The sequence below is a fragment of the Cardiocondyla obscurior genome, linkage group LG02, assembly GCF_019399895.1.
Source record: "Cardiocondyla obscurior isolate alpha-2009 linkage group LG02, Cobs3.1, whole genome shotgun sequence".
NCBI classification, from domain to species: Eukaryota; Metazoa; Arthropoda; class Insecta; order Hymenoptera; family Formicidae; genus Cardiocondyla; species Cardiocondyla obscurior.
The window spans coordinates 8,119,054-8,133,833 of record NC_091865.1 but is presented as its reverse complement, the minus strand read 5'-3'; the positions used below and the strand labels follow the sequence as shown (position 1 = coordinate 8,133,833).

Sequence of the window (14,780 nt, the reverse complement as noted above, 5' to 3'; positions counted from 1 at the left end):
CAGCCGGGGCGGGCTGCGACGCAGCTGTTGACGTTTAAACGGCCGTCGTTCTCCGCTACTATGGGACGGTAAAACTTAGAGATGGCTTCGCTGGACGAGCAGCTACGAAGGCGAGTGACAAAGGCATCCGAGGGACGACGGTGCAAGGATCCGCGCGAATCGCGAACGGAATATGTCTCCTTCCGGTGACAATTAATTTTCGCGTCTCTCGCTCGATACTCGCGTCCACGAGCTCTGTATTCTTCTCCGGCGAGTCTCAACCAAGGTGTAAATTTATAAAGAGTATTTCGCACTCAGTAATTCGTAGTCAATTTTTCCCTGAGCGCGAATTTAATCTAAGACCTAATTATCGCGCTAGTTAACGTTGAAAATTAAAGCGCCCTGGCAAATTAAATGTCAGAAACGGAAATGAATAATAGGACTTAGTTACTTTAAAATTAATTTAAAGCTAAATTTTGATGCAATTAAAATTTAATTTGCTAAGAGTATTACTAAACAAGTTTAAACGTCCAAAAATTATATTTCATAAATAATACAAATTAAATAATCATGATTTTATTTACTTATTACGTAAAAATAATATGTACGCTCAATGAGTACGCTAATAAAAATTCCGACACGAAGGGCTAACAAAAGACGTGATATTTAATGACACGCGAGCCCGTGAATACGCGAATAACGCTGGTAATTAAATATAATCTTATCTACGCTCTACGAGAACAGAGCGAAACTTTTTGTATCAATGTAATTTTTCTACTAAAGTCACGTATTATCCCGAATTTTATCAGGCGGTGCTTTGTCGACAGGTTAAAGAGCGATACCAAGACGTGTGCTATAACGAAAGTAGAAGCCCGCTTCGCTATCGTACTCCGATTCGCGGGATTGTTTATGGCCGGCCATTTTTCAGATAAGAGTGTCATTTTTCTCGGGACCGGCTGCTCGTCGTGGAAAGTCAAGAGAGATGGCCGAATGAGTTTTCAACTAGATGCAATTTGTTGCTTTCTTTTTCTCCTTCGATATCCGCTCCCGGCAGACAATACCCTTTGACTCGAATTTATAGATGCTTATATATTATTTAACTTATGGTCAGTGTACAACTGCGAATAGCCACGCTCGTCCGGAAGAAAATACACGGATGCACGAACACGTTCTACGTTCAAAAATATAACGTATCTTTAATTATACGCATTTTCTCGCAGCTAATTAAGATTCTGTTTAGTGAAAATTGATCGAAAAAAATTTTTGTTTCTAATGGCTAGAGCCGAATCAGTAGGCGATGAGAGTCGAGCCGTTCGCTCGAAATTATAGCGCTTCCTATATTTCGGTGTATCTCAAAATCGAATTTCTGACGGTAGATCATCTCGAAACGCCGCGAATGGCTGCGAAGCGGAATAGGTGTCCGACGCGGAAGTGGATGAGATCAGGAGCGACTGTGATCCAGCGTGCTCTCTCGCACGGTAGAACATAATCCGCCGAGCCAGATCGGCGGCCAAGCAGCAGCCAGCTCTATCAGGTTTCATCAGCGGGCCAATCATCTCATCACTTGGATGGTCGTACTAGCATCCGATTCGCCCGTGCTCTAACCCGTTTCTCTGGTCCCTGACCTAATCCCTTGTGTCGGGAGATACCGGGAAAATCGATCGAGGATCACCGGCGAATATCTCGCCGGCGGCTGGCACGACTAGGTTATCGAAGTACCGAAATCATGGGCCGATCTGCGGCTTACCTTAAGCCGAAGCTTAGATCGTAAATGGATTTTCCATCTCATGACTCTCTTTCCCTTCCCATCGCCGCTCTGCGCTCACGCCCGGAGAAAACAGCTTACGGTGTAACGTGTCAAACTATTGTAATTATCGTGAAACTCTCCGCAACACACATTAGAAGGAATGATATCGGCCAGCACGTGTGACAGGCAAGATAAAGCAACTCAAACTCGAATTTATCTCCCGCCCGCGTTAAATCCATCCGCCAGCCGTGGAATCGTTAAATTTTATCCTAAATCCGCGGCCTAAAATTCGCCGGCGATAATTAATAGATAACGTTGCGACAACGGGGACGTGATTGTTTATACTCGCCGGAAAGCGAGGGAAAATTTTCCATTTCGATTAAAACGAAAAAATACGAGTTAAACATATATTACACGCGAGCACCTGTATTAGTCGGCAGTTCGAACACGTTGCATAAATGTCCAGCATGCAATTTGTTTATTTACATATCACTCGGTACGTTCGCAGCTTATATTTTCGGACGCGCAGGTGAAATAATATTATCCACCTTTTTGATCGATCGCAACGAAACGTGTTTCGCCCGTGTTTCCATTTCGCAGTGACGATATACCGGGTGGCGTGTCCTTAATATACGCCATCTGCGTCTTACGATCCAGTGTGTCACCTGTCGCAACGATATTGCATCCGGAGATCTAATGGACCTTTAAACCGAACGTCTCTCTATATAAGCTAACGCGTGTCATCGACCTCGCTTCGAGAGCAAGATATTCCCCGAACGAGTTACTCGCAGAAAACGAGATACTTTCTCTTAGGCGGGGAAAAAGAATTGAAAAATCCTGAAAGGGGGCTGGGCTGCGCCGTGACTGTGAGAATTAACAGATAAATCTGAAAGACTGAAAGACAACGTAAAAGAGATCCCTCTTCGCAATTACCTATCTCTTGATATCGTATCTCCGCACCTCCGCCTTCGAAAGAGAACGATATTATAGATTTGATACAGGCGGTAATAATTAAGACAAACAATTATATAAAAAAAGAAAAAAAAAACTGTGAAAACGTGAAATTTAATATAAAGAAGTAACGTTATTTTTCTTTTTCGAAAAAATTCAGGTCACGAGGAAACCATCTGTAGCGATCTCGGGTGAATGGAAAGTTCGACGACGTTACGGGGAGAGCAGCTCCCAGCTTTCGGTTCTTTCGGGTATTCATGGAACGTCAGATAAATCCTTAAATATTTTAAGGATTTACCGGAAAACCATAGACGCGTACTTATTATTCTAAGAAGCTTTTTCCAGGAGAGCGACCCCGGTGGGGTTTCGGCCACAATGTGCCGCGCAGGGTGCATCTCGCGAAGCCGCGGCGCGTTTGCCAGTCACGTGTTGAATCTTGGGGGTTTCTCGCGTGCACACGAGAAAAACGAAGAAACGGCATGAGACAAGAAACAGGATGTCGCGGCAGACGCCGCGAATACACACGGCGGGCGCATATAGAGCGCGCGCGGAAACCGCCGCCGTGATAATTATACATATGAACCAGAAAGTGCATTCCGTTCGAGGCGCTTCGTGCTCCAGAAATAATATGATTCAGTGGGCGCGCGTAAATCCGTGTCGACAGACATCGGTTAAGGAACGGATGCTACGCGAGTGTAACAATATTGCGCCCGCGGCTGCCCTGACAATGATATACACACAAGTAAAAGCGAAACGTTTCATCTTCCGCAAAATCAAGACCGGATACCTCTGAACTTTTCTCAGATTTCGGTTGCATTTAATCCAAGATAAAACTGCGCGTAAAATAGATAAATTATTAAACGTGCAAACAAGCATCGTTTTCAAAAGCTAATTAAAAGCGCCTACTATACTTAATAAATGCGTGAGCAAACTTTAATAATACTAAGCTTCGCTATAGAAATAGTGAGCGCAAGGAGACTTTAGATGAAAGCAGTTCTTTGCAATTCGTTCATGTGACTGTGATTGCGCTTTGCAGACGACATATCGGACGAGCGATTTCGCAGTCTCGCATCCTCTTCCCCATTGAAATCTAAATATATGCTATGATATTAATAGCGTATGGTGCGGCGGTGGCAGAAGAACCGTTTCATACGGCCATGACGCCGTGGTATCTTCGCTGCAGAAAAGAGCGCATTCCGCTGAGGCTGTATGCAAACTGACCGACAATGCAAATTCTGCAAACGTGCGATGTATGTGTCAAATGCAACCATTGCTCGGAATCACGTTCGTAACCATAAAACGTACCGAAAAGAGGAAAGTATGCGTAATAGAGAAATTGATTTAAAAATTTAAATGCACTTTCCAGAACATTAGAGATGCAAAAGTAAGATTTAAAAAGTTAACTGCGCTTGAAATGTAACAAAGACTTGCACAATGTGCGCGCAATTTTTTTTTTTTTTTTTATTATTTTCTTTTTTTTTTATTTTGCACGTTCTAACTGAGATATAGAAAACTCCGGCAAATTTAAAATATACAAAAAGTACTGCACACGATGTAGAATAATAAAAATCTCCTTTTGTTTAAAGCGAGCTCTTAAATTATTCTCGCAGCATAAGAACGCGGCTCGATATAATAAATGCTACTCATCTGTTTAATTGAATTTAACATCGCTGACCGAGATCGACGGAATAATGTCGGCGGAATAATGATAACGTCTGAGAAATGAGACGGCAGGTGGAGGTCAATAACACATCTTTTCTCGTGATATCGATAACGCTTGAGCTATGGACCGCCTATATTTTGCACTGATTGATCGCTCGGTCATCCGGAAGAATTATCGACCGTTCGATTTAGTCTAGAAGAGTTATCGTACCACTCGGTTTCCACTGAAAACGGCTTCGAGACCAACGGTGCGTCTCCCCGTGACCTGCCCGCCGCGATTATTCATTTTCTACTTACTCGATATCGTCGACTACGTCGCGAAAAACGCGTTAATGATCGCTGTAACGCGGCCGTGGGCCTCAATCGAAGGAAAAAAAAAAAAAAAAAAAAAAGAGAAGAGAAGGGAAGGAAAGAGAAATGACTCCTTGTAATAACGTGCACGCCGATCGAACCGTAAGAGGAGCGCGATGAGATCATCGGGGCGGAAGTGATGTTTGAATGGAGTTGAGAACTTAATTCGTCTCGCTCTCGACATTCTTTATCTCTATCTTCTTTGCGCCACCGCCTCCGCCGCCGCCGCCGTCGGCCCTCGTCGATCATAATGCCCCGTCGCGACGTGAGAACTCATTACGGACGGACAAAGTGGCAATTTCGTCAGATTAAACGCCACGCCGAAGCGGCGGGCCTCCCCCCCTCCCCTCCCCATACTCGCGGAAGGATACGATTAAAAGTAAAATGCGTTGCGATGAACAACGATTACCAAGCGTTTGAGGAAACGCGATGACGTTACTTATCTTGTACATTAATCTCTATGAGAATAAATTTTATAGAAGTAATCTGTTATAGCCGTAACATTATTTCTCTTGCGGTGAAGTAAAAAATTTTCGCGCAAAGGAAACAAATCAGTCTTGCGTGGGAAAAAAGAGAGATATCGTTAGACTTCTATTATTCAGCTATAGTGAAAATAATTTCTACCCAAAAAGTATAAATATTTCCGAGAGTAACGTCAAGATTTATCGCTGACGCAGCCTCGGTACCAGTCGAGCTTTTCTCGTTGTGAAAAGTTCACAGACGGAGGTTGGTGTCTGTCGTCCTAGATGGCTGCACGCTGCAAACGAGGCTTGTACGAGGCCGGCAATGCATCACACGTTGTATGCACGCCGGCCATTCGGGGTCAAAGGGCCACTGGGTCATCCGATAAACTCCGAGCGGCAGGTCCTCATAAAGAATTCGCGCGCGACCGCTAAAGAATTCGAGTCAACTGCGAGAGCAAGAGCGACGTAAATGCAACGTAAATGCACTTTGTCCGTGTGTACTTTGGGCGTCGTACCTTTGTGAACGGATATTTCACCTGGTTCACGAAAAGAAAAGACCTAACGTTTCATGATTAATTAACAAGATTGCCTGTTTACTAATTAACCGTAGCGGAAGCAATAAACAGATTAATCGGTAATTAACAGGGATTAATAGAATTGCAAATTGATTTCTCCGTTCAAAGAGAACAAAAGTTTAGGGAAACATTTGCCTGATGCGATGTCAATAATTATAAAGATAACATATTTTTTTTTCTTTTTTTTTTGCGCGTGAGACTCGATCAGAAATTCATGACAAAATAAAATCTTGAATATCTTTAATTTATGATAATAGTTGTAATCTTGATCTCGCAATAAATAGTTACTTTAAACAGATTACACCTGTTTCCCCGCACAAATCGTCGGAGCTGATATCGAAATGGAAGTTTCGCTGTTAAAATGTTTCGCTCTCTGTTTTAACGTGGCCCAAGGCAGATCGATTTTGATGCCATTCCCTTCTCCAGCGAGTTTAAAAAAGCGAATAATAAAATCGAAATGAAATTTTTGGCGCGCGCGGACACACCAGGGATAGATCGAACGCTCTGTGTTCGGTTACACGTACGGAAAATTGGATGAGACGCAATTTTCTGCCCATCGTACCAAATCTGTTTTCCCCAAGTTTTCAGCGTGTGCAAACGTTAGCGATATATAGGAATTCCAGTTTAATGAAACATACAAGCGAGAAAGCATAGCTCGTCCGACGTACGTCCGATAACGTCAGCGTTCATAGCTTATTGTTAGAATTTATGCATTTTAATCAGACCCATATAGCTGTCGCGCGGCTATTTTTTCGCGATAAAAGAAAAACCGCGGCGTTAAAGAAAGAAAAAAAAATTGCGACTTATTGCATTTATAAACTTTTACGAAATTTTCTAATAAACAAAAATATTAAAATTTCAAGTAAACGGGATATTGCAAATATTAGATATTATTTACTTCATTTAATCGTTATCTAACGATTACACACAGAATATATTAAAATTAATATTCGATACAATATTCGAAATAATCGGGCGCAGATGACGTTGAAAAAAAAGGAAAGTGGGTGGGAAAGCAGACTCGGGACGCGGTTATATGAGCTCCGTTACCTTCACCTTCTTTCTTCCTCTACGTGGTCAAGAAACGTTTCTAACAAAAATGATACGCAACTTGAATAGATTTCTCCGACAAGTGCTTCGTATTTGGAAGGCACTTGCAAAAAATGTTCGAAATTAATTACAGGCGCGAGTAGCATATGCGCGACGGTTTCGATAGCGTTCGTGACTTGTGTGCGCGGTACACGGGTACGCAGATGGCTAGTCAAGCAGTAGTCGAGGTGGGACTGGTCCGAACGTAGGTCAGTAGCATCAGCTGACGTGCTGCTGATGGTCTACTTTCCGCTTTATCCGTCTTTTTTATGCTTCTTCCGTCGACCGACCACGCAGATCGCGGCACGCGAACCTACGGCAACCGTATAACCTACGACAACTTTTCGGTGGCATACGTGCCTCGCGCACAAGGTGTCAGATTATCACCCAGGCGACGTATCTAGCGGATCTCAATACGCGTTAAATATTCGTCAGACAGAAAAATACGTACAAAAATATTTGTATAATATATTAATATATTTATTAAACTGCTCTAATTTTTTTTTTTATATTTGAGAGAAAGAAATTGGTGACGTATGCTCCAGTTATTTTTCTTAACATTAAATTTCAGTATTTTCTCCGTTTATAAATACGATACCTCTCGATAACAGTTCCAAATAAAACTTATAAATTTTTTTTTTATAAAAAAAGTAATACAATCCTTTTACTGTTCAATATACTCGAGCTCAAATAAAAAAATTTTGCAATAACAGAACTTAAAAAAAAGAAAAATTGATTATTTAAACCATTTAACATTGCATAACTAAAAATGTCCCAGAATCGAAACACGGATTTTATCAAAATTTAGAGAGAAAGCATTAGACGCGCGTAATCAAATACCAGAGTATCGATGAATGACACGTTACACTCCAAAGCTAACGGCAACCGCCATATCAAAATAATCAAAACGGAACGGGAATGGAAACCACGTGAGAGTTCAAATATCAAAAAATATTTGCCTCGTAAAACAAATCCAGCTTGACACTAAAGCTAAATTCAACAGCTATTATTCTGTTTGCGCATTTCAGTAAAATCGCGGCTGGAATATCTCCCTTTATATTATAATTCACGTTTTTGCCGTTCAATAAAAATAATCTATAAAAACGAGCATTAATAAGCTGTTCATTTATTTCCACCGAAATATTGAAGAAAAAACGAAAAATATTATTTCAAAACGGAAAGAATATTGAAAGTAAATCGTATACGGCGTACATATAATTCGACAAATAAAAATTGAAACCGACATGTAAGCGTTTTTTTTTATTTTTAATTGTTTATCGAGCTAAATGCTTATTTTAAAAACTAACTGAAGAGTAAGCACAACTTTTTACAATATAACGTATTGACACGGTTTTCCTTTTATTTCTTTACAAATCCTGCAATGTTTTAAAACGAAATAACACGCGAATCGAGGGAAGCGTGTTACGTGTTCGTCGTTACGTAGCAATATATCGTTATTATTTGCTACTTTTGCTCGTGTTATAGCGAAACAATGGGACATCCAGATGACATAGATGAAGGTCGTCTTTCTGTCCGCTACGATTTTACAGAGGGATACAATTCCTGACGTACGGCGGAGAATCGCACGATTCATTATTCACAGTCCCTTTCTCTTTCCCCCTCCCCGTTATCCCTTCATTCCGTCGGTGTTCCTAATGAAAGATAAACACAATCAATCCCATCGTGGTCGAAAGAGGGAATATTATATCGGGTGGCCGTGTAATTTCGTAGCCGCGGGCGGTGGACCAACCCTCGCGCACCCCGGGCACTGCTGTTTTCGTTTCATTATACCGTGCTTCACCGGGTTATCATCGTACTAATTACCCGTTCAAAAGGACGCAGGTCCTCTCTCCTCCTCCCCCCATCGAATCCGCGTAATTGACCGAGAATCTTTTATCAGGCTATCTGGATTTTTCCGGGATCAAAAGCCTCCGACGACAGAGCCCTGAAGCCGCACAATCGCACGCATCGTCGGCCAATTTTCATTTCAATTCGCTTCGCGAGAAAATCGCATTTCGCCCTATCCCCCTTCCCCCAGCGTGATATCGTAATTCGAAAATGTCAGCGTTGATTATCGCTGAATTTTCGGCGTGATTTTAGATATGCGCGACTATAACAACATTTAACGCGTGTTCGCGACAGACGCGCGACATTATCTCTAAACAAGCGGACACATTTACACCGGCGACTCGCGTGTTTATCGTCGCACAACGTGGGCCATTTATTACGAATGAAATACAATAGAGTTTTGCAGAAGTACCGGTAACGAGAGCGATACAAATTTAATGCCGAGCGCGGGTACCTCGTAGTAGGTACCTGCCACGGACATTGAATTCTGTAAATTCATTTTCCGCCGGATGTTTGGATATAATATTAATCTTCGAATATGGCGAGAGCGAGTAAAACAACGCCCGGCCGGTTCATCGTCCGCGCCCGATACCTATTCGCGGCACAATCAAAAGAACGACGCGTGCAATGTACGCGACCAGCATCATTTCGGGCCGCGAATTTCAGCCGCACGAGCGACGCGCGTGTTCGTTTATATTACAATAATATCCTGTAAGCCGTCCTACTAAAAAATCATTCATTATTAACGTCGCGATGATTAAATCAGGAAATGTAATACAGCGCCGTAAATAATACACCGCCGATCGTCCAGCGCCAAATAAAATTCTCCAAAATTTATTCGTACGCTCGGAAAATACCGTCGCGTCGCCACAGTCACAGAATTAATGTCGTTCGATACGACACGACGGTGCCGCGGTGCCGACGAATGCACGTTAACATACCACACAGGTAGTACGTCGCTAAGCGGGTAATAACGTCTGAGAATGGCGAGAATTTTTCGAATAAAAATTTGCTCTTTATTTTTGTTATTAATTACCACATCGATTTGTACGTGCGTACGTTCGTTCGTTTGTTCGCTCGTTCGTTCGTTCGTGCACACGGGGCTTTTTATTAATGTACAATCGCTCGTGTCTATGACAGGTGGAAAAAAAATGTGAACGGAAAAATATACAAGGGGGGCAAGCGGAACGCAAGGGGGAGAGGAAACAGAACGGTATCACCGCCAACTATTAATCCCCGTCGCTATCGAACCAAACTCGATGGCCCCTCTCGTATTAGTTAAAGAGAATAATGTCAACAACAACGAGAGCAGTGATAACGTCACTGACGATCGTGTCGCCGACGAATGCAATTCGCTTAAGCGAATCGCACAAACGCTCGGGCCGAAAAACAACAGCTCGCAGTGGCGCGTATCGTTGGAGAAGGATGGGCGAAAAAAAAAACAAAAAAAAAAGCTAGAAATAAATGCTCGATAAAAATGGCGATCTCGTTACCACGGAGAATGTGAAAGGCTGCGTGTACTGAATGCCACCCTCTACCCTGAATTCGACGTCGAATCTCGAAGCTGGATTATTAACGACGATATCGGTTCGTTTCTCCCTTTCGTTTGCATTCGCCATGTTCAATAACTCCTTTTTGCCCGGATTATTTATGCTTCGTATTAAAAATGGGTAAACCAATTACACAATTCAATACCTTTTCCTTTGAAAGCTGGCAATGTGGAGCAATTGCCGCCATCGCGAGACTTGCAATAAAGCAGCGTGTTCGATCTGACAAAATTAAGTTTGCAAATAGATATTTTTTTTATTTTTTTTTTTAATTTTATTTTTAATAGCATTAATTAACTTTCTGCATTTTACGTTTCCGTGCACTTTTTTTGAACTCCACTGCAAGATTAAATAAAAGTTTTGTTTCCACAGCGTATTATTATATCATACAAATAAAATTATAAAGTTTTATCTATTCTAAGTGGCATTTGATTGATATCTCTTTCTATTTAAATGTACAAATTTCTTGTTTTTCCGAGATATCACACTTCCAAGTGTATTTTCTAAAATTATAAAGCGAAATATCCATGATATTGTTATTAAAAGTGACAACTTTCGATTAACTAACTGGTGCCGTATATACGTTCATAGAAAATAGAAAACTGTATTATTATCGGATGTTGAATATGAGTGCCGGTTACTGGTTAATGGATGAATCGTGTTCTCAAATAAAAAATTTTCACCTCGTATTGTCCTTGCCGATATTTCATTTTGCCCTATTTCGTCGGGGCTCGCCCCGAAGTTCACCCCTCCGAGAAGGTTTCCGCGCAAGGTGCGAGGAAAAACCATATTAATTACCGTTCTAATTACTCGGGGTCGAGCCGCGGATGTTTTACGGGCTCTCGCGAGGCGGGCGTCTAAATCGAATAAACTCCGGCACGCTCGAGGCCGATAATTTTCCACGTGAGTATATTGGCCGGTTGGTAGCAGACGCAAGAACACGGTGCCCGCCCAACGCGCTCCGCCGCGTTACATTGCGATGCCCGCGCGCGCCTGATAAATCGGTATATCGCGAAAGTTACCGATTAATTTTCTAATTAGTCTCGCCAGTAGTCGCGATCGATCGGCGCGTATAGCCACCGCGCCGTTTGTCCGCGGCGCTTAATTGCAAAATAGTCGCTCGAAACGCGCACGCGGATTCGTTGTAATGCAGATACCATTGCAACACCCGCTTCTTAAGTTAAATTACCGGCGTTGTTTAACGAGCGCCATTCGTTCGCCCGGGATCTTGTTAAAATTAACGAACGTTCTTTGGTGTAGCGGGCGTAGCCGATGCTTTGAAAACAGACGACCGATGTCGCGCGGGATGTTTCCCCCTTTTTTTTTTCATTCTAAAGCTTTTCTCTCACTTTCTTTACTTTCCTTCCCTTTTTTCTCGCTGTTTCTGCTTTTTTTTCTCTCTCTCTCTTTCTCTTTCGATAGCCTAATTACGAGTTTAAAGACAGAATAAAAATACGACAGAACCACGATGGAAAAGAAACGTGCGGAGAGAGGTTTATCGGCAATAGAATCGCGTTGTTTTAATGAGCTAATTTTGTTTTGGCTTTAACAAAGTCAGCTTAATGGGAATATTCCCTTTTTCCCGCGAATAATTGCCTCCCTTTACCCTCCTCGCGCATCTTGGACCGATTACGACAGGTTTAATTTTAAAAACGTCGAACCCGTGGAATAACTATCTCATTATACATTCATATTGTCGCGTGACCGATCATAAAGCTAAAATCTACTGTTGACGGCTCTCAGAAATGGACTGATAATGCAATTAAATTGAGATTATTGGTGTGCAAATCTGATTCTTATTTAAATAGTTATCTTAATTATCAAAATTAAAAAAGTTTAAATATTTTGTATGCTCCACGATAAGAATCGAGTGGACTTTCATCTAGCTATTCTGATTTTTACAAGTAGTAGTTAAATCGCGCAGATTAAATATATTTCTTAACTGGTGACTAGCTGGAAACTAACAATAATTTATAAAGAAATATTTGTTAAACGTTTTTCGCCGCGTGCTAGTTAATGCGCGTACTGATCTGACGTAGCGCAATACATGCTCGACCGCCTAGTCCGCCGAGCCAGCCGGGTCCTTTTGATTACGTAATTCATTAATTAAGCTAACAAAAAACTAGCAAAGCTGTCAAAACATTTTTTATTATCGACTTAGAAAGTTTTTTTCAATTTTAAATTATCTTTTGAAAATCTTACAAAAGACGCGAGTAATAGTCAACTTGGAAATTCACAAAAATTACAGACTAAGCAAGATAATCTTGCGATCTACCGTTCCGAGAGAATCGTACCGAAAGCGACGAATTAATTACTAGATTATTCTTAATTATCGTGTAGCCTGGTCCAACTTGTACGACGTTAAAATTAATTCTCGCTACGATCCACCTAAATCTTAACCACGCCCTGTTTACAAATTGCAATCTTCCGAGCAGGATAAACATGCCGGGAAGTAGGCTTCTTATTAGGTTTAATCGCTCGACTTATTTATGTAGAGTAATTAATTATCCCGTTATAAATTTAACCTTTATTATCTGTGTGTAGATTAGGTATCGTCCGCGATCTTTACATGTTTTTCCTCGATTTTTGCAGCTCCGACAAACAAAGTCGAAGTTACGGGAAAATATTTTATTGCAAAAATTGAATATCTCAATTCACGTCTAATTATATCTTACACAAACATTACGCACAAAATTTTTATTTCGTCGGCGCAATTTCTGGCAAATGATTATTGCATCTCTGTCTCTCCAATCAAAATGGAAATAATTTGTGTAAGAAATAATTGAACGGACAGAATGGTGACATTTTCTGCCGTCTCATTTAAATGCAAAAGCTAGCGTTATACACATTACAACGGCATAATGATATCACGGAGATCCAAAGGATTAAAACTAACCCCACCGACATTAAGTTCGGCTATACGTGAACGCAATTTTGATGTCGATTCGCCGGACTGAGTCGACACAGGGGAGATAGAAGTTATGTAACTCACTTGACACGATTATTCTTCAAAGAGCCTACATGATGCGAAATAACCCTTAATGGATTCGAGATGCTGGGAACGATAAGCTGCACTTTCAGCGGAATAAAACTTCAATGAAAAATCACGATCGGCGCAGCTTTACAGACACTCACCTTTTTGCGAACTTATTCGCATGCTTTCGATATTAATATTTAGATATACATTTTCAACACAGCGAATAAACATTAAGATTATAAAGTAGAAAAAAAAAATAAATAAATAAAAAACGAAATATACTTCTAACCACAATACACAATTATCTTATTCATGAAATTACTTTGCCAAAAATTTTTGCAACGCGCCCTAAGTTCGGTTTTATGAATATTCATATGCACGTCAAAATTTATTCCGCGCAGCGTGCAGAAAACCGTAAATAAACAAGATAATTCACATCGAGTGCACGGTCGGACACTTCAACAACGTCAATTTGAAGTCATTACATGGCACGGCGTTTTCATATACGTTTGCAAAACATGAAGTTAACGAATTTTATGCCATGCTAATCATTATGTATCTGACAAATGGCTTCGCGCGATAAGGACTCTTTTGCGCACGCTGAATAATTTATCCCGGCCGGTCGACCGAATAATTGCAGGTCGTCCGAATGCGTAGCGAAGTTTCTACTGAGTGGGTAATCGGCGTGTGTATTTGCGTTTTACTATTTGCCCAGTAATTACAGTATCAGTTGATACTCGCGCAAATAATGAATTATTAATCGCGTACATATGTGGCGCGTACGCGCCGCCGTTTCTCCACCACGGATCTATTAATCGTCACTTTACTATAATACTGCATTGTGATTGTGCAATCGACAACACGCGCGCGTACGTTATCAAATCGGAAATTGCGTGACGGATTTCGCATTTATGAGTTACGGTCTGCGCGATAAACGTAGTGGCTTTAGCTTTACGATACAACGCTAATTATTCCTCGCCGTTGACTACTTGGGACACTGCTATTTTCCTAACACGCACGCTAATAAGAAATAAGATGTTATAAAGACGGGAGACATTTGCACAGACGCCCATCATCGGTCGACTCGAACTTAAGTACCATTCGGCCGTGCCGTACCCAGCTCTTATCTCGGTCGCTAACTCGAAAAGTTAACAACCATCGGGATACGTACAAACGTTTCGCCGCTTCCCGAAATGTACTCGCCGCCCTAATGTACTTTCGCGGACGATAATGACGAGGACAATCTAGAAACGCTCTCTGAAGCCGGGAGATAACGCGAGTCGCGCGATCTGCACTCGATCGAGCAAACGGAAATTCTCGGAACGTCATTATCTTTTTGCGAGCTATCTCGTTCGCCATTATGTCTCTATTCTTTGAAGTCGAAAGCTGTTGACGATAATTTAAAGCAAAAAGCTCCGCCAGTTAGGAGCAAAACATACGCAAGGAGGAGCGAGGCACGCGTTCGCTTCTCACTAGAACGAGACGAGACTTTAAACGCTGCAAGCGTAATGCAAGGCGCGCTCCGATGTGTACTACAATTTTACATAAATCAATAGCTCCTCGACGATAGCTTTGTCGAGTAATAATATT

At 41.6% G+C, this 14,780-nt stretch overlaps 1 protein-coding gene across 11 annotated transcripts in view; it reads right to left on the bottom strand.

Moving 5' to 3' along the window:
- Positions 1-14,780, bottom strand: part of Hiw (MYC binding protein highwire) — a 164,755-nt gene that overhangs the window by 33,526 nt on the left and 116,449 nt on the right. The gene's annotated exons all lie outside the window — the stretch shown is intronic.